Genomic DNA, 26,026 nt, shown 5'->3' with positions numbered 1-26,026 from the left:
TTTACCCCGAATCAGGGCCATCAGAACACGCAAAGTGGAAATAGAGGAAGAGGCGGGAACATTTTTGACACCCAATCAAATACGTACTACAGTAATAGCAGTGATTTCACATCGGATGATGTGTTGTTCCCTCAACAGGACAGCCCAAGATAAGGGTCGGAACCAGTGCCTATTCCCGTGAACCAAAAAGGACCCTACGTAGAAATGAAAGTCGGGAATAGAGAGCATGGCTTTCTCGTAGATACGGGGGCACAAAAGTGCTCGATAGACCTTCGCTTGGTTCCAGAGATACCACTGTCAGGGCAAAGAAATATTTCAATAGGGTTCGCAGGTACCCCAGTGATTAATCCAGTGTCCCAACCAGTAGCAGTGACTTTAGGTCCATTCACTGAATATTGTCAATTTCTCTTAACAGAAAATTGTGGGGAAAATGTTTTGGTGTTAAATCTATTGAAAAAACTGAGTGAAGTTATCCATTGCACACCAGATGGAGTGTTCTTGACAAGTTCGCCACAGAATGTACCAGTTTCTGAATTTCTGTCCAAACCTTTGCCAGGAGAATTGAGTGAAGTTCCAACTTGTATATGGGCGAAGAATGACAATGATGTGGGATGCTTGAAGATAGAGCCAGTAAAAATTGCTCTAAAAGAAGGAGTAACATTACCATGTGTATTCCACAGTACAAAATTTCAGCAGAAGGAGAGAGAGGATTGAAAAGTATTGTTTCTGATTTGGTAAAATTGGGGGTGATTGAAGAGATTACAGGCAGTACATGTAACACTCCCATTCTACCAGTGTATAAGAAAGGAGGTAATGAGGTACCATATTGTTTCATAATTGATCTACGTAACACTAAACAAGTTAGTAGATCCTCAATTCCCATTGGTTCCAGACATCACCACAATTTTGACAATGATTCCTGCCTTGGCAGAGTACTTTAGTGTTATTGACTTGAAAAATGCCTTCTTCAGTATTCCAGTACACAAGGAAAGCAGATATTTGTTCGCCTTCACATTAGGAGGGCGATCGTTTACATTCATGTGCATTCCACAAGGCTACACAGAGAGTCCGAGTATTTACAGCAGAGCATTGAAAGAACAGCTAGATATGCTACAATTACCAGCAGGTTGTGTATTGTTACAGTATATAGATGACTTATTGATCGCTGCAGATACAGAGGAGATTTGTAAAAAGAGTTCTGTTTTACTGTTAACACACTTAGCAGCACATGGCCATAAAGCAAGCTTAAAGAAATTCCAATATTGTCAAAAGGAGGTGGCTTATTTGGGCTACCTACTTTCGAGAGAAGGGAGAAGACTGACACCAGAGAGAATAGAAAGTATTTCTGGTATGCCTATTCCAAAAACACAAAAAAAGTCAGAGCTATAAAAGGCATGGCTTCATATTGCCGGCAGTGGATTGTAAACCTTGCATTGATCGTGAAGCCAATGGTGGCATTGACGAAAAAGGATGCTGTGATGCCTTTGCAGTGGAATGAAGAATGTCAGAGAGCATTTGATCTGCTGAAAACTGCATTGTGTTCTGCTCCAGTTTTGGGTACACCAAATTATGAGAACATTTTCAGATTGTTTGTATATGAAAGTGAGGGCTGTGCGTTGGCTGTTTTGACACAGGAACAAGGTGGAATAAATAGGCCATGCGGCTATTTTTCTTCCGTGCTGGACCCTGTAGTACGCGCACTACCACATTGTTTGCGAGCTTCTTGCAGCGGCTGCTGCATCAGTGAAACAAACCGAAGGAATGGTATTGGGGCACACCTTAATTTTGATGGTGCCACATGCCATAGACGTTCTATTAAATAGAACGCAGACGCAACACCTCACCTCTGCTAGATTGACTAGATACAAAATTGTCCTGTTTGCGCCACACATCCAAATTATGAGGTGTAGCACTTTGAATCCTGCAGAATGAATGCCACTGCCCACAGAAGAACTAGGTGAAAATGAATCACCTCCCCATGATTACTTAATGGTTACTGAGGAAGAAACAAAAGGAAGAATTGATTCGACAAATACCCCACAAAAAGAGCCATATGGAGAATTGTTTTGTGACGGCTCCTGTTTTAAATTACCTGATGGCACATCAACTGCTGCCTATGCTATCACTACATTGAAGAATATTGTAGAGAACAAGAGAATCCCCTACAACTCTGCACAAGCCGCGGAGATAATAGCGTTGACTAGAGCCTGTGAGATTTCTGAAAATCTGAGTGTAAACATATATACTGACAGCCAATACGCCTTTAGCGTGGTTCATAACTTTGGCCGACTTTGGGCTGAAAGGGGTTTCTTGACATCACATGGGGCCAGGATTCAACATGGCCCTTTGATTGTATGATTACTGTCTGCACTTACGTGTCCGAAGTTCCTAGCAATAGTGAAATGCGAGGTGCATAAAAAAGTAACATGTACAGTGGGAGAGGGAAACGCATTTGCAGACAGGATTGCGAAGCAAACTGCCACTGATTTGAAAACTAAAATGTTGACAGTACAATCTGAGGAAGTGCCCTGTATGATAGAAAATGGAATTGCTTCTGTCAAAGAGATCGAGGCAGAAGCCACTGCTGACGAGATACAAGGCTGGGCCGAGGGCTCTGCAGAATTAGATCTAGAAGGTTGCTGGGTAGTCAAGAAGAGTAAAAATTGGATGCTGCCCAACTCCTATGTAACTGCAACGGTCACGATGGCCCACAGCCCTACTCACATTTGTGCTAAAAGGATAGTTCAGCATCTAACCACAGTATGGGAGAACACGCACATAAAAAAATGCCGAGATGCTGGTTCAGAATTGTATCACCTGCCTACAACACAATGTGGGGAAGGGAACGGTGAGTCCAACAGGTAGTTTTGGCCCTCCCTCTATGCCATTTGAGGTAATCCATTTTGATTGCATAGAGATGGAGGGATGCCAAAACTTGAATTATGTCCTAATGGTCATATGTGCATTCAGTAAATGGGTGGAAGCATATCCATTAAAAGACTGCACCGCGATGAGCACTGCAAAAGTAATGTTGAAGGAGTACTTCTCCCGTTTTGGTCTGCCCCGTGTCATATGGTCAGATAATGGTCCGCATTTTGTGGGCGCAGTGATATTACAGATATGCGCAGGTCTCCAGATTGACAAGAGATTCCATTGTTCTAGACATCCCATGAGTGCCGGTCTTATTGAATGCCACAACGGCATTTTGAAGGCCAAAATAAGCAACATTTGTGCAGGGAATAAGTTGAGCTGGGTAGACGCATTACCACTAGCGTTACTGTGCATGCGCACATCTGTGCAAGCAAGAACTGGGCTCTCTCCATATGAAATAGTGATGGGGAGGCCGGCGATTGTTTGGTGTGCACCGCAGCCAAAGCGGCTAAGTGAGCTTGAATACCCTGTACTCAGCATTTATTGTAATCTGTTAATCAAAAAATTGCGTTTGATTCATCAGCAGGTGCAGGAGGCATTACCAATCAGATACACTGGTCCGGGTCATGCACTGGAACCCGGAGACTGAGTCCTGATCAAGAACTTTGAGAGAAAAACATCACTGGCACCTAGATGGCGTGGACTCTATCTGATACTTTTAACAACCCAGACCGCCATCCGCGTGGACAGAAGGAAAGCGTGGATTCATGCAACGCACGCTAAAAATGTCCCATCACCGTCCGAAAAGCTGCCTGATCGAGACGACCAGAAAGAGACAGCGGTCCCAGAAACAAAAGAAGCTGTTGCCAGTTCTTTGCCACAAAATCTGTCTGATCCTGAAATAAAGCATGGAACGAAGCCTGAAAAGATTGCCATAAAAGAGGAAGGGCAAAGAGTGCCCCAACGTTGTCCAGCAGAAGCTGCATCATTGCTGGCTGACACAAAACGTCCACCATCATCTGTCATTGCGCCACAGGCTGACTCCGAGCTTGAGTCTGGAAGTGCACCCGCACTATCCATTGATCATACGATACCAGGAGCAAGACGGTATAATTTACGGAACCCGAAGAAGGAGTGATCAAATCTTCATTTCTTTTGATCTTCGTTGCCTCTGTTTCCTATTGCGGATGAAGTAGGAAACGGAGGCCTAGAGGAGAGCGGCGTGAGGGTTGTGCAAATCGGACAGCCCAAAAGCGAGGATCGTCAGTGCTAAAAAAAAAATCCATGTGTAGATCACCCCTTACGGACAAGAGGGGCTCACATGGTACGAAGGCAATTGATAACTGCTCTGGAGTTCTTTGAGCAATTTGCAGATGCACAGAGATCTTGCCCAACGTATAGCAATCCAGGCTGTTAAGAACTGGCAGAACAAACTGTTGACATTTACTGAACCTATTGACATTCAAATGAGTGCAGCGAGAAGAGACATTCACAACGAACATCGCTGAAGAAGAAGAAGAGCGAGAGAAAAATGCCAGAACCAGCTTTTGCCCCCTCCTGCACCACTGCTGATAATGAGTTAAACATAGAGACTGGAAGGTTACACAAAAAGAATTGCCGAAAAAATTGTATGCTGATCTTAACGGTAGTTATGTGCATAATGAGTATATTAGCCCCAATAATGACCGTACTGGTATTGTGGTACTTGGAAGAAATACACCCCTTAGAAGTACTTTTGCCTGTTAGAAACATTTCCACTACTGAAAGCCTGGTTCATGTAATTACTTACACTCTGTCCCCAATGGAAGAAAGACACAGGGAAGGTTATGGGAATAACACACTACTGCCAATAATGAATATGACCCACTCCATATTAAGAAAGAATAATGGTGGTAAAGGAATTGGTTGGTATGTGCAGCCCCTGCCATTGAGTTCTGCATGTTACGCATCACTGAGTGCATTATATTATGGGAAATGGAACGAAAGTGAAACTGGTCAATTGGATAGAACAAATATGAATGAATTCAAAGAAATCATTATGAAACCCATAGGTTGTTCTATATTCCACAAAGCACGATTGATCACACCGGTAGTGATGCCACAAGACAAATTATTTGTGCCCTATAAATCATCTGTAATCACGTTTCATATGAGCCCAGAAGGAAATAAAGATACAGTGCCCCCCTCCTATACAGTAAATTACAGTCCACGCTCTGTCCCTTTTTGCCTGAGAAAAAAGGGTTCCTATTTGGTAGGGACATTCACTAGATGCATGAATATAGCATTCCTTGATAAGAAGGTAAAGCCAGTTTATGTGGGTGATCCTGTTTATTTTATATGTGAAGAAAAAGCGTATCCCTGGTTACCTAGAAACTGGGAAGGTACTTGTTACTTGGGACTTTTGTTCCCAGGGGTATTCCTTTCAAGAACAGCTGATATAGCAAAACTGGCCAGATCAAAACCACGACGGAATGAGGAAGGAGGTTTGATCGCAGAGGACATAGCAAAATCATTCATACCATTTTGGGGCCAAGAAATAAACTCGTATAATATAAGACAACTGTCCAGAATACTAGAGAAAATGATAAATGGGACAACAGATATATTATGCAATATGACATTAGAGGAAAAAGGAATTAGATTAATGACACTCCAAAATAGAATGGCTCTTGATGTAATCCTGGTTGATCGTGGCAGAGTTTGAGTTTACAAAATCGTGGGATCAGCGTGTTGCGTATTTGTAAGTGACTCCTCCCCTACGATTTTCGAAGCAATAAGAAAGTTACACGTTTTAAGCTCTGACCTTCACCCCCCTGAAGGGAGTTGGGAATTAAACATAAGATCCTGGTTCTGGGAAGGATTATGCTCATGGGGATGGAAATTATTTGCGATCCTAGTATCAGTGCTAGGAATATTCATGACATGTTGTTGTTGCATACACTGCTTACCTATAGTATGTACTGAAATAAGCGAGGAGTGCGTACAGATGGTAGGAAAAAAGAGCACTGCTAAATCAAGTACTCACGGTAATGACGAATCAAAGACAGTAAAATAATTCATGTCAATCAATATTGATGACAATGAGGAGCAGACCAGTAGTGTGCAGGATTCAGAATCAGAATCAGATACTTGGTTGGAAGAGGATGCAATGTACGGATGAGGCATTTGGCATACGGCCAAAAGGAGGGTTTGTCAGTCCAGAAAAAGAAGGCACCCCTCAATCATGAGGCAATGTTCTTTGGTGGCAAAGACCAACCGCCTCATGTGTTTAGTATTAGAAATATATAGCCATAAACTTGACTGAAGTGCGGCCATTTTGAAGTGACTGAAATCGCCATTTTGTTTTCTAACGTTTGCCTTTTGCTTTCTGTTAAAACTGCTTTGCTAAAAACTTATTCTGCTCCACTAGTACATTATTGTTCATGTAAAGTGCAAGGTCGCAAGAGACTTGTTGAAACATAACGCAGCAACCCAGACAAAAATGCCCGGTCTCCTCCCTCACAAATCCTTGGAAGTAAGCAGCGAGGCATTCTAATCAGTACACAGGTGCCAGCTAGTCTCGTTAATACAGTAGAAATGTTAGAAGTGAACATTAAATGGCTTGAATTATGCTCTTCTTTGCGGCCCCCCTTTTCTGATCCCTATAGAGCCCCGGAGAGCAAGTTGACCCCCAGTACACGAATAGAAACTAGGAGATAGCGAGGCCTGGAATGTATCTCTCCCCTGCACGCAGCTTGCTTGCAGAGAACAGAAGCAGTGTGTTTTTATAACAAAGAATTGTGTCTGCAGGCTCATAAAATTGCAAACTGTTGCTAAATAAATGTTGAAGGTGTCATACTCATCACAATTGTCAATCATCGTGCCCAATTCAAAGGAAATACATTAGGGGCAGTATTGAATGTGTCACCACTGATTGTAAAATGCTTGCTTTGTATATATGTAACTGTTGTACGATTCTCGCTCTCTTGCATCCCCCGGGGTCTGGAAACACACGTTGCGGGGCGTGGGACCCAGTTGGCCAACTGAGACTATTTGCTTTGCAATAAACCCTAGCTTTTGGGAATACAACCTTTGTCTGGCGTATCAGTTTGTGTGTGGTGATTGTGACTTGTTTCCATACGTGAGGGTCCCCTAGGGGCCCCTTCACACCCTCTACATCACCAATATAGTTTGAAGGCACATTCCAAACTTCCCTTTTTTCCAGCTGATCTTTGCAACTGCAGCAATAGCTGCTTCCTCGTGTGTTTGGCCTTGCTCTGAGTGTTCTTTCATGCTCTGCCATTTATCCATGTGGGGAAGTGAAAGGGAAGTCAGGTGTGTGTAGTTATCAGCAATTGCTTGACTCTGCCTGACCATTGTGTTGGGACATGTCAGGTATACAGCTCTGGTGTTAGTCTGTTGTTTTTCACAGTAATCTGTCTGCGAGAAAGTGTTTGTGCCAAGAAAGGGGGTGGGGTTGAGTGTCTAGATATCCTACTGGGTAGTATGGGGAAAAGGTGTGACAAGGAAGGGGATACCGCGTCTCACCCTTTGGTGTCCCACTTCCACTCCCCAAAGATCCCTCATCCAGGTGATCCTTCCGAACTAGTCCACCTCCAGGAACTGGATCCAATAGCGATGGCCGTGTCCTGGCCACCTGATGATAGATCCCCAGGGACTAGAGAGTAAGACACCTTGAGGTTTCTCACAGAAGAAGACATGAATGATGTCTGCAAAGAGGTCATAGGAAATCCCAAAAGAGAACATGGTGCAAATGATGCAGCCTAACCGGCGGACTAATGCAGAAAAACTACTTCAAAGGCAAGTACAAGATTAATACGTATGTTGCCAAGTTGCCCATATAGCATTAAAATCACAATAATATATACCTTTAATTAAAGATTGCATGAGTACCACTTTTCATTAAAGAAAGGTAAAAAAAAACAAGATGTTACAGCTCGTTACCAATACAGCATTATCTGTCCATCATGCCTGAAACACTAATTCCTCATTAACCATAGTTAACATGAAAGTATTCATTTTCAGTATGATATGTGTATTTTACCATTCCTGCACTGAGAGAAGTCACTGGCAATAAAGGACTTGTCCTAGCTGTATGTTCAAATATTTGAACCTTCAATGAAACAGACATGGTATGAAATTAAGAAATTTACACCAATATCCCGCAATGTGCTTACTACTTCAAACCCCTTTGAAATCTCCAATGATTTTTCTGTATCATCTGTAGGCGAACACCACTTTATGCAACTCCAGGAGACTTTGGCTTTGAATACCCTTGCTAAATCTCGGTATGAATGTTTTTTTATTCCTGCAATTAAGGGGGGAAGGAGGCGGCACAAGGACGGTTTATCAATATGGGCAAATCTAGAACTCAGTGCTAGAACTGAAGCTATTCCCACCAACAATCCAGCCGTTCAGTTGCTAAATACTGAATTGAGAGCAAAGATTCCACTGGTTCTTTCTGACATATATACATCCACATCAATGTACATTCTCCAGGACATCCATTCTGTGTTTGAATGGTAGGTTTATTGTCACTAGCGGTGATGGGCAATGCCTTAGGGTTGTTGCCGGAGATTATAATGGCCAGTATGAACCCACCAGTTTCCTTAGGGGTATTTTAGATTATGAGGATGAAGCAATGAAGCATGGGGAGTTCAACCATTGTACACCAGTTCCATTAGATGTCTGCATAAGCATGCTGTACTATTGGAATCTGTATTTGCTGATCACGGCATGAGAGCTTGTAATGGCTGAATGCCGGGAGATACGCTGGCTAACCCTATGCACAAATGGGGGTAATATCACTAGCCATATTGATTATATTATGGTTGATATCTCAAGCTGGACAATGATCAAAGGAATGTGCATTATCAAATGTTCAGAAAGTGACCACGATCCATTGGTCTTAACCCATGTGGTTGACAACAGTACTTTAACAATGGGAGGCTTTGCTCTGGTTGCCTCAGACATACACATTAGTTCAAAGATGCGCAACCTCAAATAGACCATTGAGAACCAGAAGCAAATATTTCCTAGAATTTATAATGTAACATCCTCCATGTTAATCGACTATCCGATCCGAGCACAAGTGATTTAGATAGTGTTGAGTTTTATGAAAATATTTTAAAAAATAGCATCAATCGGAGCACACCTATTAAACCAACAGTAATGAAAGAGTTTAAAAAACACTTTAAACAATTATGGGTGCTGGGGAGGAATACAAGCCCTGACACTGGAGCCTGTGTTAAACATGAACCAAGAAAGAGTGTCTAAATTTAAAGACACTCCCGTCCCCTGCACACCTTTCAAGCTGAAATAAATCAGTCCATATTTTCATAAATCTCCACATTTATATGAATAAATATCATAGTAGAACATAAATAACAGCATAAATTTGCTTTGTTCAAACAACAAATAATATTAGGCTTTACATATAGCCAACAAGGAAAACAAAGAGAAACAAAGACAAAAATCTTCTTTAGAAGTTGAAATGCCACTTAAAGCTCTACACGTTTCGGGGAAATCCCCTTCTTCATGATCAAAGATCTGCAAATACATATACACACAGAATTATAAATCACCACATAGTCCACTAAATATTTAGGATTGTTAAACAAATCATACATGAGTTGCTCTCTACAAGTTAAACACAGACAGGGATCCGATAATATTGTACATTTTCATCGTGGCTGCTATATCACAGTTGAACAACTGGTGTGACTCCAAAAAATAATACTCAAAGTGAAAATCAAAAAAGAGGATAACGAACCCTCATATGTACCTTATAGTTGGGTTGTTGCTAACATGATGTTTTGGTATATTTATTTCACAACTGTGCAATGTGTGCACAGAAAACAGGGTCCATGCGGAATCTCCAAGGGACATCAACTGTTTAGGTAAGTCAGGACAAATATTTTGCGCTGCCAAATAAAACATAACTGTTCAAATAAAGGCATCTACGTGAACTCAAACAAAAAAACAACTCAATCTTAAATACCAAACTAATTACTAAGTGCAACAAAAAATTCAAGAAAACTTCAATAAAGCCACCGGCTAATGAGTGAAACCCAATGTATAAATAACCATGTGATGCCCACTATACTCCAAAAAATACAATAAAAAAAACATCCCTCGTGAAAAGCACTTTGTGTAAATCCTTGTGACCAATTAACTACCTGTGCATTGAACTTTTACCTTAAACACTATCCTGTCAGCCTTTCCCAGTAAACCAACTTTCAATCTACATAGGATGTAGGAATCCGCTTCATAAAAGAATATTTCCATCTTTGTTTCTCTTTGTTTTCCATGTTGGCTATATGTAAAGCCTAATATTATCTGTTGTTTGAACAAAGCAATTTTATGAAAAATTAGCATACTTGCCAACATGACCTATTCCAATCTATAGGTGCTTATCCAGTCCTGGTATTTTTGCATACTGAGTTTTGTAGTCCGGGATTTATAATGGGAAATGTGGTACTACAAATCCCAGAATGCAAAGAAATAACCAGGACTGGATAAGCACCTACAGAATGGAATGGGTCATGTTGGCAAGTATGGTTTTTAGCATTATTAGAACCATTTGTGACACATTCAAGTTCTAATTCAGTGAATGAAACAAGTGCTTCATTCACTTGGTGTAACAGGGATTGTACGAAAATTAAAAGTTCTCTTTTAGAAGTGCTTAAAAAGTAAGGCTGAGCCAAAGGATCATCTTGTCAGGGAATTGAGGACAGATTGTGAGGATACAAAATAACTGAAGACAAGGCAATCAGCTCTTCTGTGCTGCAAAGAGCCTCAGGAAAAACGTTACCTGTGTACTATGATGGTTTTGAGTGAACCACCCAATATTTTCAAGCCAGCAGATGGCTTGCCCATTTTGTTTATTTTTATAACGATTCAATTCTTGCAATGAGTGATCCTGGGTTAATGTTCTACCCAGCATCACACGCTGAGAAGAAGTGCTTAGTTTTTTCATCAACTGAAGTCAAGCTTGCACTGTTCAGAAAACAAACCCAGCCCTGATCACCTTACAATGTTTTAAATAATGACCCCTAACAATGGCTGCCAGTTCCGGTGAAATTGTTTGATTCTATTAACTCAGATTATATTCCTCCCAGTTCATGGTATGCTGCAGAAATGGTGCCGATATATAAAAGAGTGACTCTAATGACCCTTCCAATTTCCCTCCTAATTCTTTACTGGGCAGCCTACGGAAGCTCTATGCAAAGATCCTAGAGATATGTATAACCAATTGGGTAGCAGATTATAACATATTGAATCATGCTCAGGCTTGCTTCCAGAGACTTAATAATATGATTAACCTGATAATTTTGCTAGATATGATTATGTACAAATAGATGGAACAAAAGCATATGTTGCTATACTTTATATTTATAGATCTCAAGGCGGCTTTCAACAATGCAAATAGAAAGATATGATGGGAATCGCTGATGTCTTTGAGGGATTGTAAAGTAGCTCTACATGAAATTAACAACCTGCATACAAACAATGCAGCAACACTACGATGGGGACAGGATGGTGAAAGAACAGATCTCTTTCCTGTAACCAAAGGAGTACTCCTGGGATGTGGCCTAGCTCCCCTGTTATTTTCATTGTTTATTAATTCTACTTCAGAGCACCTACTTTTGCAAGTTTTAGACACACCAGTAATAGATGGAAAGAGGTTGAGCATATTTCTGTTCACTGACAATGCTGTATTATTATCTACCATCAACCAAACCCATGGTTCACAAAAAAGACATCAATGAATTTCTTCATTTTTTTAAAGGTCCTGGAAGAAGTATGGTTACTCCAACACCAGATGTTTATAGAGCTTAGTCTCAAAGCTCATCTTTGTATGCTGCCAAAATGTGGTGTTGCAACCAAACCATATCATTATCAACCATCAAACACAAATGTCCTCCCCTAAGCAACTCCAAATGTAGCAGTAAGAATGCAATCTGCCAGCAGGAGTTTGGGCATGCCATCCAATTGCAACCCATCCTACTATGAATCAAACTTTGGGTCAATCCTGAGCTAAGGGTGTAAACAGAAGCATTGCTCAATGTATTCAGGGGAAATAGCTCCAAAATGTGGCCTTGGTTTGTCCATGTTAAGCACACTCAGAATAAAATCTCCCTGGGCCAACTGTGGGAATGCCCTGATCTAATCTCTAAGAGTTCCTTGGTTGTAAGCAGAAATACTATCTGAGGTTGATTTTTGGTGAATGCCCTTACCAGTGCAATTGGGAGAGCAATCATGCTGATTATTTGAACGTTACAACTTTTTGTTAAGGCTATGAAGTCTGTTTGGACTCCTTAGATTCCGTATTACCAAGGAGCACGTTTTAGATACTGGGGATGCGTACCTTATCTTTGTGACTATATGCCCATACCTGTGTACCACAAGGCATGAACACATGCCCCATAAGAAATTACTACAAAGAGGACAAGACTCCTTTTTAACTTTTTTTGCCTTTACTTAAAGAACCACTGATGCAAATTATTGATCCCACTCTTTAGGCACAATAATACTTTAAAGGAAGCCAATGTTCTTTGTAAAAACTTAACTTCAAGATTAGTGAGTATTCTGTTTCAAACCTTTGAATGAGTGCCAGACATATAAAGAAGGACTATTTTCAATAACTTGCAAATGCTTGCATGCAAAAATCTGAATGTACTCCAAAGTAATTTTCGAGGCAGCCACGTGTGCTAGCAATATTTCAGAATTGTACAATAATGGCTTCATAGTTTAACACATGTCATACTTTGATTGTGTTTTGAACAGCTTTTAACATGAGGTTTGCTCATAGAAACAAATATTGTTTCGGCCCCTTTGCTTTTTACAATTTTTTGCAGGCGCCTAGATTTCATCTGGAATTGGTGCACAGAACATTGTTTTTGAAAATGTACCCATTCTGAGATATTAGCATTTTAAATGTATGTTTATATGAATGTGCTGAGCATATGCGTTTTACCGTTTGTACATTACACAATTAACAGTTCGTACATTACACAATTAACATCTCCTAAAAACTAAAATCATATGTCAGTTTTAAGGTGCTGGAATAAATGTGCACTTTTTTATACAAACTGTACACAGAACGTATGAGTTTAACAGTTCATACATTACACAATTACTGTCTAAAAACTCACATAAAAGGCAAGTGACAGCTGACGTTGATGTCAATTTTCATATCAAAATGTACACTTTTCAAATGTAAATATACAGTTTAGGAGGCATATAATGCATCAGCAGAATGGAGGAACATTTTATATTAGCACCAAGGAGAGGGGAGCCAACCAATCATGTCGTTTGGATCACAGGCTGAATCATATGATCCAAGCATGCATTCTGAGCAACCTAGAGGCTCCTTCCTCACCCGGCAATCTTCTGCTCCCCCTCCCCCTTCGGTCACCATTTCTTCCCACCCCCATCCTCCTGCCCCGCTCACCTTATTATTTTGGCAGCAGCACAACCACTACCGCCACTCCAGCCTCCATCATTGGCAGTGACACCTTGCATGGAGCCCCACCTTCCATCTCCACGGTGGCCATCTTAAGTCAGTAATATTTTGAATGTACAGGACACTGTAAGGTGTCCTGTTCATTCAAACAAAATACATTGCTATCTGCACCCTGGGTTTCCAGATAGAAAACCCTGGGTTCTAATGGCAATACCACCCGATCCGGCTGACCAGATCGGGTGGTAATGGCGCTGGGGCCCCAGGCATTACCACCCGATCTGGCCCACCCGATCATGTGTTATTGCCATATTAAAGCAACACATGTATTTGTGATATTAACATTGTGTATATGAATACTAACAACATGTACCTATGACACACGCGCACCTAATGCACATGCGCTTACTACAAATAACATATAGACGTATGACAACAGCTCTCACATGCACCTAGGATAGGTGCACCTATTACACATGCGCCTACATGTGCTCTAACGGCAAATGCTCCCATTTCACATGCTTCTACCATGTACAATCTCACAACACACCCTTACCCCACACTCTAATGACACACACTCTAATGGCACACACTTCTACAACACATGCTCCTATGACACGTGCTGCTATAACATGCACTCCTACAACACACACTCCTACAATACATATTCTGCTACCAAGCACACCTACTACACATGTACCTACTACACATAACATGTGAACATAGACGTGCTCTCACATGCACCTACAACACATACACCTACAACACATTCACCTATGACAAATACACCAATGACATGTGCTCCTACAACATATGTTCCTATGATCTATGCTCCTATGTTACACAGTCCTACCACCCACACTCTCATGACACCCACTTCACAATCTTATGACGCACACTCTAATGACACATACTCCTAATACATGTGCTCCTATGGCATGTGCTGCTATAACATGCGCTCCTACAACACAAACTCATATAATACATGTTCCAATGACAAGCACACCTACTACACATGTGCCTACTGTACATAACATGTCGACATATGACACATGTTCCAATCACACACTCTTACGATGCACATTTACCACACACTCTTACAACCCATATTTCTACACCACATGCTCCTACAACACATACGCCTACCACACAGGAGTGTGGTAGGTGTTTGTGTTTGTGTAACACCACATTTTACAGTTGTTACATTAAACAATTAACATCTCCTGAAACCTCACATTACATAAAAGGCAAGTCATATGAACTGTAAAAAGAGTGTATGAGTTTTACTGTTCGTAGACTACACAATTAACATGAAAGGCAAGTCACATGGTGACTTAAATGTCAGTTTTGAAGTGAAGGAATACATCTACACCTTCCATACAAATATGTACACTTTTCTTGCACAAATGTACACTTTAGGAGGCATAAAATGCATGAGCAGAATGGAGGTACATTTTATATTAAAGCCCTACATGTACATTTATGATATTAACAGTGTGTATATAAACATTAATAAACTGCTCCTACGACATACACATCTAATAATACACACGTGCTTACTACATGTAACATGTAGATGTACAAGCGCACTTGCACCAATAACACATGCAACTGCGGCACATGCACTTATGACACATGCTCCTATGACACAGTCTCCTATGACACATGCTCCTACCACACATGCTTCTACCACACACGATCCTATCACGCACACTCTTATGTCCCACACTTACCATACACTCTTATGACACACACCCTAATGACACGTACTCCTACGACACTTGCTCTTATGACATGCATTGCTATAACATGCACTCCTACAACACACACTACTATATTACATATTGAAATGACAAGCACACCTACTACGCACCTGCCTAATAGAAATAAAATGTGGATGTGTGACACATGCTCTTACGAAACATATTCCAATGACACACTCTTATAATGAACACTTACCACAAACTCTTATAACAGACTCCTACAACAGGAGATCCTACAACACATGCTCCTATGAGACATGCAGCTACTGCACGTGCTCCTACAACATTCACTCCTTTGACATGAGATCCTACAACACATAGTCCTATGAAACACATTCTTACAACACATACTACCACACAGGTGCCTACAGCATGCACTGCAATCACGTACACCGTGCATATGAGTTTTACAGTTGGTACATTACAAAATTAACATCACCTGAAAACTCACATCAAAGGAAAATCAAACAATCTGTACGCGGAGCATACAAGTTTTACTGTTCACACATTACATAATTAACATCTCCTAAAAACTCACAGGAATGGCAAATCACATCTGACCTTGTTTTCAGTTGTAAAGAAATTGAATAAATGTACATTTTTCATACCAACTGTATTCAGGAAGTATGTGTTTTACAGCTCATATATTGCATAACTAACATCTAACAACTCCCATCAAAGGAAAGTGACAGCTGACCTTTGATGCCACTTTTAACATGATGGAATTAATGTACACTTTTCATACAAATATTTTACATTTTCATACGAAAATGTACACTTTCGGAGACATAAAATGCATAAGCAGAATGGAGGTATATTTTCTATTAAAAAGCTTTTGAGCAGCATGAAGACTAATTCCCCACCCTGCCATCGTCTCTCTCCCCTCTCGTCCATGTTGGGCACCATTTCCTCCCCTCCCAACACTCTACCCCACTCACCTTATTCTTTTGGTGGCAGTTCAACTGCTGCTGCCACTCCAGCCGCCGTCCTCGGCATGGACGTCCCGCATGGAGACCCACCTTCCATCTCCACGGCGTCTTTCTTAAGTCAGTAGTTTGTTTGAACTAATGGGATGCTGCAAGGTGTCCTGTTCATTCAAACAAAGTACATTGCTATCAGCATCCTTGGTTTCCGGAATGGAAACCCAGGATGCTGATGGCAATAACACCTGATCGGTCTGCCAGATCGGGTGTTATTGCCATATTAAAACCCTACACGTACATTTGTGATATTAACATTGCATATATGAACACTAATGATGTGCTCTTACAAAATGCACACCTAATACACATAAGCTTACTACACACAACATGTAGCTTTACGACAAGTGCTCTCATGTGCACCTAGGAAACATGCACCTACAACATATGCACCTACAACACGTGCTCCTAAAACACATGCTCTTACAACACACGCTTCTTCAACAAATGCTCCTACACCATGTGCTCCCTCAACGCACACAACACACTATGCACGTATGGATAATATACTTATGCCTTGTTCTGTTATGCAACATGCTTTTATGCCACACACACACTTATACTACATGCTCTTACAACACACACTATTATTCAAACACCTAAAATCAATAATCATGTAACAGTAAAACAGGTTTAAATTATTTGTAATGTGCTCACCGGGGATGTTTTGAAATTTTAAATGAAATTGAATGATGGTAGATCAACCTCCGGAATATGTGTGGGGCTAATCCACACACATGTTGCTATGCTCAAAACACGACATACACATAGACCTGCGTACTCTGGGTGGACACAGCTTACAGGCACCGTCCCCCCTGTAATATTTACTTGGAATATGAAAGCAAGAGTACATCAAGGCATCTCAGAAGGGGGAAGGTAAAACCTTCCTCCTGCCATGGCCAGACTACCTAACTAACAAAGGCTCCATGGATCGACCCTTTCCTATGTTAGCTGCTGGTGGCAGCCTCCCATACTAATCAGAGTTAATTCAAACAGGCCCACAGGAGCCCTGGTCGCAGGATTAACAAAGCACAGGAAAACCCCCAAAACCTTTGATTTTCAACCTGAAGCCAGCTCCCGCCTCTAAGTATTAAGAGCAGTGACCTGTCATGCCTGGAACTAGTATTTATAGTAGTCATCCCTGTATGGGGCCCCATTCAGAAGGTAAGAGTATGTGGTTTGGCAGAGACCAAAAGCCTGGTCCCGCTAGAGCTTCAAGGGAGACCTGCCACTTTAATTAGGAACCACAGAGATCTCAATTAACCAGAGAAACCCTTTGTTCCACAACAGACAGGAAAACGCGTGGCACTTAATATTGCATGTTTTCATCCCTTTAACTTTTTCTGTTGCAAAGCACTCTAGTTATGACCTCACACATACAGGAGATTGTTGGTGGGGAACCAGGATTGGTTCATTAAGTTAGGCTTAGCCAACACCAATCACTGAGCCATTTGGCTTTAAAGGAGGGTAGAGACCCTATGTTGGCAGAGCATCTGAAAACTTTGCAAGGAGTAACAAGAAGAACACATTTTTCTCTGTGTATTTTCTGTCACTATGGAAATTAGGAATTAAGAATGGTAAAAGTAAAAGTTTTCAAAAAGTTTGTAAAAACTAAATGAAATTAAAAAAAATAAAAAAAAGAACTCATTTGGACCCTGGCTGAAGGTACAGTCTGCCTTATATCTTCAGCCAGTGATGGAAACCCAGGATTTCCAAAGAGGGAAGCAAGATCCCTCACTTAAACATCTCAACTGGAACAGAGAGAGATAATGAATTCAGAGGACACTCCAGCAGCTCCAGAACCGGTACCCAGCACACATCATGCCCTACTAGGCTCTGCAAGCCGCAGTTGCTCAAATTGTCCAAGACTCCTCAACCAGTGCCTCAGACCCACCGACCAGCACTGAGACAACAATTCCTGACCCTAGGCCGCTGTGTAGGCCAGCCTGCAGCCGTCTGTCCAGCCTTGCTCACTGAACTGCCTGCCACCTGATACCCGCAGCTGTCTCCTATCTTGAACTATGTCGCAGAATCTGCAAAGCGCCCTGAAACTGACTCGACCCTGTCGAGCACCAAGAACTTCTACAAGCACAAGGTACATTGTGGTTCTGTCCCCTGACATTTTTTGACCCATTTCTCCCTTTGTGTTGAAACCAAGTATCCTTGAACTATTGAGATAAATTACTTTACCGACTAGCCTCCTGTCAGTATCCAGAGTGCATCCTTTTCCTTCTTGAAACTGTCTGTCCTCTGCATTCCTTTACAGGGTGAGTTGTATCTTGTAGTGTGCTAGAAATGTCTTTTGTGATGATAATAAAATAGATATTGTTATACAACTTTGACTGGACAGTCCTTTTTATCATTCAGTAATACATGTATATTTGCTATGTTACAACTAATCAATGATCTACGACCTTGTCGTGATAACCCTGCTGTTCCGTCCACGTGACCTAATTTGGACAAGGAAGTTTATAATTTGCTTGTGTTTCCAATCTGTTTGGATCCCTTCTGGTGTACTAGAGGTGTGGGGCTGATCGATGGTTTAGAAACCAATATACATGCCTGGACCGCTGATGCCCCGGAAGTTGATTCGTCACAAACCCAACAAAAACCTAAATTCCACAAATATCATAAAGAAAAACTCTAAGATTATAGCAAATTAAACGTGATTAATAAATTTAAAAAAAATACAGTTAAATCCAATATCAAGGTAACCTTAATTCACCCACACTTAAAGGCATGCAATATTACCATAAAATTATAACACTTTAACATATAAAAACAAAAAAAAATATAACATTTAACATCACTCAAGAATACATTAAATGTGGAACTATAATATGTTAAAAGAAGTATAACATATTTGTGTACCATATAAGAATTACAAAATACACAGAATATTTTAAGAACTAAATCTACAATAACAAAATATACATAAACATTCAAGTGTTATATTTTACATATGCAACAATATCAATTAACAAGGTGCATGTCATCACTGTAAATTACATATAATTTACTAATAAATAAACCAAACATGATAAAAAGACAAGATACACTAAACAGCTAAAAACTTAATAAAATATCATCTACAGTAAACATTTAGTAACATTTACTTGTACAAAAAACAATATATACACATTTAAAGTCATTACTGTTAAGCGGCTTCACTTCAACACTACATCTAAGTCAATGCCTAGTCTGGGATGCTGAGGTGAACCCTTATTGATATATTTTTAGGTCCAGTTCATGTACTCTGGATGACAACCCTTATATAACACCCCTCTCTTAGAATCTCCCTGACCCCACTGATCCAAGAAGTAGGTCTGTTTTTCAAATTTAAAAGGTTTATTTGGAAAATTAAACAATATATATATCACACTTCTATAAATAAATTGATAATGGATAGTACACTTGTGAATATGAGCAGTAATCAGCAATAGGTAATCCTACAGTAGCACAGTTCTTTACAATCAATGAGGAGTTAGTATAGGATGGATAAGGTAGCAAAATACTTTTATGGTTTCAAGGGAAAAGCAATGAGGAATAAAATGCAGTACAGAAATACTTGATATGATTTTAGCACAAGATAAGATAATCACTTTTTCTCTGGCAATTCACACCTCTCCCCTATGCAATGTAAGAGATGGAAGTAGATGGAAAGAGGAGCACACAGTTCTCAGGAATGCAATCAAATACAATACGAAATTCAGTTCCCCCCCAGCAAGCTTAGAGGAAACAGGTAGAAGTTTGAAACAGAGGCCCAAAATGCATTTAAATGTGATGGCAATGGATGGGAAAATGTGCTAACTGATTTTAATTCCCTCTAGAGATTCAGGGTGAGTGAGAGATGCTTGTTGGTATTAGTTCAGGCTCACTTTAGCAATGCTCTACGAGTTATTACCAGGTTGCAAACGGATTTTAACAAAGGAAAGAATGGAGCTGCTATTTTGACAAGTGGAGAAATTGAGCCAAAATCGCAAATTGCGGTAAATTTCGCGAGTGTGTAAATCGCGATTGCGGAAAAAGTATAGGGAGTAGGAAGTCGGTTCTAGGTTTGTTGGAAAGCCTAGAATCACAGCTTTAAAATGAAAGTTAAATTTCCTAGCCCAAACGGTTCCAGAGATACGGACGATGTAATAAAGGTAGATTTTCAGATTTAAAGTAAAACTCAAAATGACAGGTGACAGCTTGCAGCTGCAGAATTGACAGGTGACAGTTGTGCAGCTTTAAAAATGACAGATGACACGATTTCTAGGAGGCAGTTCTACTTAGCTTAAAATAGCTTGAATTAGATTATTTTAACTAAGGGATTGGTTCTGCACAGTTCTGCTAGGTACTCACAATATAAATTTGAAATAGGCCTCGTCACGGATCTGGTCAACACGTCCAGTGGCGGTTCTCTCTGCTCAGCGGGTCAATCAGGCACCGGTTCTGCTCACAGCGATCCGGATCTCTGGTTCTGCTCACAGCAGTCTGGGTCTGGTCTGCGGTTCCGGCAAAAGTTCTTGGAACAGAATTCAAAATGCTCGCCCGTCTGTGGAATAGTTTGCAGATGATTTTAAGGATGCTGAGGCCTGCTGAGAAGAGTTCTCAGTTTGTGGGTTTAGGCCCTTGCTTTAAGTTCTGAAGTAAAGTTCTGGTCTTTGGAGATTGATGGATGTGAAGTCTGGAGTCTCCTGGCAGAGCGTCCCGCAGAAAATGTAATTGAATGTCTCTACCTGTCCCAGCAGTCTCTTTTTATGTGTTTCGGAAGTGGGTGTGTGCGTGGCATAACTGAGCCTGCGCCTCTCTACTTGTCATTGGCCCAATTCTCCCCTCTCCCATGATTGGGGGAAGGAAATGGATTGTCATCATGATGAGGTCTGTTTATGGGTCAGAGGATCCTCCCCTGGTCAATTTGCCCACAAATCTATATTTGATTCAAATATATATTTCCCAGATACACAATTTGTTGAAATTACATGTACACATTATATATTCCTTATGGTCCATGCTTGTCCGCCTCTGATCTTCCTGGGGGCTTTCATTCAAAAATGACAACATTTTGCGCTTGTTGACTGGTTTACCAATATCGGACATTTACCAAAAATTACACACATGTGCGCAAGGAGTATGGACATTAATTGATGAAGTGTCAGATTTTTAACATGCAGACATTTGGAGTGAGACCCTATTTTCCGCTAGCAACCCCCCAGAATACACCACAGGGTCCTAACGCCTCTTAAAACGTGCACAGGAAAATCACAAGAATAATGATATTACTTATATAATTTTGACCAGTCCGCACTATGAGTTATCTATCTTTTTAACTTATGCCCTGGTCAAAAAGGGGTGTAGCTTCCCACATCACATGGTGGAAGAACTGGTTTATCCACTTCCCCCAAGCTCAGCTGGCTCTCACAGGCACTTCTCCTCCGACTTCTCCCAAGAGGAAGCCACTTTACATTCCCCCCAATATAACATTTGCCTGAGTCCATTGTTCAGTTTCCTGCAGTACCCAGGTAATTCAATCAGAGAGGTGTCACCTCCTTTTTGTGGGGGCAGCAGAATGCAGCCAGGCCTGGGAACACAGCTGTTGATCCAGAACTCCTGTCGGGGGTAGTTGTCATGCAGAATCCAGTTTCATTAAGCCAGGTGTCAGCTAAATGTCACTTTTTGTTCCCAGTTTTCTACATTCAAATCAAAGTGACAATTTTTACACATGCAGCTAGAGTGCTGATTCTAAGTTCAAAACTATGACATTTCAACAGTTACAAACTATGTGACACTCAAAAGTAGGTCCCTCATTTAATTTAAACATTTCGATTTTAGTGGTTTTCAGTTCAGTTTAACTTAAGCTGCTGACCTCCACAGCTCAGCCAGTTTTGTTATGAACATTGTTTTGGGCTCTTTTTCTTTCCAGATTTTGTATGCACACAAAACTTAATTCTGCCAAATGTCTGCTGGTATTCTGTTAGATTTTTGAATATCCTGCAATGTTTGACATAGGCATTTTTAGCTTGCATTCAGAGAAACCAAGGTGATTTCAAAGGGCTTTTTAAGCTAACAGGCACTGCTGTTTTTCCTTTGGCACACATTCCACTCATGGCACCCCTGGCCCATCACGCTCGCACTGGTGGGTGGAAGGTTAGGCGACCATTTTGGTGTGCTCACAAACTGCGCGGTTCTCCTGGATTCTGGCACACATGTGGGCTTTTTGGCCATCTTGGATTTTTGAAGCTGGCAGTACCAAATGTTGCAGCTTAATGACTCAAACGTGGGTCAATACACCTGACAAAGCCCCCCCACCTGACTGCACTTTGAATTTGAGTCGAGGGGGAGTCGGTGCGAGGAATGTTTTGACCCACGCACTGGTATGTCCGCATCATCTTCTTCCAATTCCGCAAATGGCACAGTTCAGCATCTTTTCCTCCATCCAGTTGGATCGATCGGTTCCCCTCGCCGGTCCTGATGGGAATATTGGGCGGTACCCCGGGCCCCTCGGATCTTTGCCCCCGGTCGCCGGATCGTCCTCCTTGGCCAGTCTCCAGGTTTTCTTTCTCCTAGGACGACAAAGGAAAGCGGCAATACCTATTCGTAGACATTTCTTCCCCACCATTGATATAGTGGGGTGGCATATACATTTTATACTTTAATAGACATAGCATTCCAATTTTTAAAAACAAGATATAATTCAGAGACAGTGGCTTACAAGCGTCATAATATTTTAGAGACTATATATGGGATATTCAAATCACTCTGGAGCGGCCCCCTCTGGTATTGCAGAGGACTCCTCCAGTTGCTGCAGAGTGTGCCTGGGATGGCAACACTTCAGCTGATTAATATGGACCCACTTATCTTCCCCTTCCGCCAAATTACCTTTGGGGATGCGGATTTTGTAGGCAACAGGGGAGATCTTGTCTATAATTTCAAACGGTCCCTTCCATGTAGGCAAACATTTTCGCTGTTTGGCCTGGTTCCTTTGGAAATTGTATAGATAGACCCGGTCCCCCACAGTATATTCCTTCCTGGTGGTTTTCAAATCATAGTGCGTTTTTCATACTCTCAGCTGATCTTTCTAGATTCCGCTGAGCATAGGCAAAAGCATGTTGGCGTTGTTTCCTTAAATTCTCCACATACTCACGAGTTGTGGAGTTATTTATCTGTTTCTGCTCTTGGGTCCTGTAGAGCAAATGCTGGGGAAGCACCATCTTGCGTCCGGTCATCAACTCAAATGGTGACATTTTAGTTGCAGATGAAGGGGTAGATCTGATGGCCATTAGGACCAGAGGTAATCGGATAGTCCAACTTGGCCCAGAATATGCCACAAACTTTTTTAATATGCTCACAATGGTTCTGTTGTATCTCTCTACTGCTCCGGAAGAAGCTGGCCTGTAAGCAATATGTAGCTTCCTTTTGACCCCCAGTATCTCCCACATCTTTGTCATTACTTCACTGGTGAAGTGGCTACCCCTGTCTGACTCAATCCTTTGAGGTAGACCAAAACGAGAAAAGATGTGGTTAATCATCAGGGCAGCTGCTGTTTCTGCCTTGCAGTTTGGGGCTGGGAGACATTCCACCCACTTGGTAAACAAGCATGTAACGGTCATAATGTACTTGTTTCCTCTAGACGAGCGAATTACAGGCCCCTCTTTTGGAGAGGCGCACAGTGTGTGAGGGATGATGGCTGAAATTGTGCACACACAAGACACCCCATCAAGTATTGGTCGAGGTCCTGCCCCATGTGTGGCCAGTATGCAACCTCTCTTAAGATTTTCAGAGTTGTGTGAAACCCCCTATGACCGGCGGTGGCCGCATCATGGGCATGACTTAACATCAGGCTTCGGAATGAGGTAGGAACCACCCACTGATCATGCCCATCTTGGGATTTCCTTACCAACAACCCGTCTTGGATTCGGAACCTTTTTGGACATTTCATCAACACTCTTAGGTCCTCTTTCCCAATGTAATTGGTATCCGTCAGGGGAAAGTTCTCAGGGTCCTCAATGTGTTGGTAAAACTTACCAATTATTGGATCCCCCTTCTGAGCTGTAATCAAATCAGCATCAGGGGTCTCCTTACTCCATTGTGCAGTTGAAAGATCATTGTGAGCATTGGTCTGGGACCTAGTGATAGCAGTGACCTGGATTTCCCCCAACAGGGACTCTATTTCGATTAGATCCCCTTGGATGGCCCCGGTTTTGGCCAGCTGATCCGCTAAGTCATTTCCAGTTTTGTCTGGTCCCTCTACTTTGGAATGACCCTTGATCTTTTTCCAGTAGATGGTCATCCCATTTGATGTGACCAGATCATCAATATTTTGGATTAACTTCCCATGTTTCAGGGGCTTGTTATTAGCACATAACATGCCTCTGGTTTTCCAATTAACCAGGTGCTCCACGAACCCGTTCCGTACATAATCCGAATCTGTGATTATGACTAGTTCGTCTTGTTGATGTTGGATGGCAGTGAGGATGGCCTGATGCACAGCCATCAACTCTGCCACCTGACTACTTCGGGGACCAATTTTGTATCCAGCAGAGGGTTCTGGGGACTCATTCACCCATGCGTTCCCTACGCCGGCCACCAGTTCTTTCTCCCCGTTGTTGTCAACATGGTAAGAGCATCCATCCACATAGACAGTGGACATTCCCTCACACTTGTCTTCTTCAAAGACTTTGTGTGGGGAATTAAGGTATGCCTCCATGTTGTCCTTGATTTTTAGACTTTCGTCCTCGAGACAGTTTTCTCTGGCACAATCATGCAAGTCAGCCAGACCTTGCGCGAGGGGACTCTTCTTGTTTTGGCCATATCTGACCTCCACAGGAAAGCCTTGCATTGACAGAATCCAGGAAGTAATTCGGGAATTACTCACATTTCCGGCCCGGATTCTGTCACTCTGGAGATATTGCAGAGGCTGGTGTGTAGTCTCCACTATGATGTGTTCCCCCTGGATAAACGGGCGGTAATTCTTCAATGCCCACACCGTTGCCAGGAGTGCCTTCTCACAATCGTTGAATTTTTCCTCCACAGAGGATAAAGTTTTGCTCGCATAGGAGATTACTTTATTGACCTTGTCATGCTTTTGGTATAATACTGCCGTCAAGCACGTATTAGAGAACCCTGTCTCCAGGAAGAACTCCTTGTTTCTGACAGGGTAAGCTAGGCAAGGCGTTTGTGAGAGGCTTCTCTTGAGTTGTCTTACTGCCTCAGATTGTTCTGGACCCCATTCACACTTGACCCCCCCCTTCAAGAGATGAATCAGGGGTCTAGTGATCTCTGCGTAGCCTTCAATGAACTTTCTGCTGTAATTAGTCAGTCCAAGGAGGCTCCTTAGTTCCCGCAGAGTTGTGGGGTCTTTCAGTTTCTGAAGTGCTTCCACTTTCTTTTCCTGGGGACAGAGACCGTGGGGAGTAATCTCATGCCCCCAGAAATTAACACGGGTTCTACACCACTGTGCTTTCTTAAAGGAAAGTTTTGCTCCGGCGGCCCTCAACTGTGTCAGAACATAACGGATCTCCGCTATGTGCTCCTCCACAGATGAACTTTTGATGAGGACATCATCTCCATAAGCCAGGTTACCCCTCGCACCCAGGTCGGGCATGGCCTTGTGTAGGAAAATGTTGAATTCATTGCCGGAGTTGAGGTATCCGAAGGGAGTCCGGGTCCATGTGTAGTGCTGGCCCCCAAAGGTAAAAGCCAGTTTGTATTGGTCCTCCCTACTGACAGACACGGTCCAGTATCCATTGGTCAGGTCTATTGCTGTGAATACCTGTGACCCCTGGATCTGGGCCAGCCCTTGGTCAATGTAGGGCAGAGGCCATCGGGAAGTATGGACCCGTTTGTTGAGCTCCCTAAGGTCGGCACAGAGTCTCCACTGGCCGTTTGGCTTCAATATTCCCAACACCGGATTATTGAAAGTGCTGTGGACTGGACAGATTATTCCCCGGGACTCAAGGTTCTTA

Source organism: Ambystoma mexicanum, chromosome 3q, assembly GCF_040938575.1.
Source record: "Ambystoma mexicanum isolate Mex_15411 chromosome 3q, UKY_AmexF1_1, whole genome shotgun sequence".
NCBI classification, from domain to species: Eukaryota; Metazoa; Chordata; class Amphibia; order Caudata; family Ambystomatidae; genus Ambystoma; species Ambystoma mexicanum.
This window is presented reverse-complemented; position numbering follows the sequence as displayed.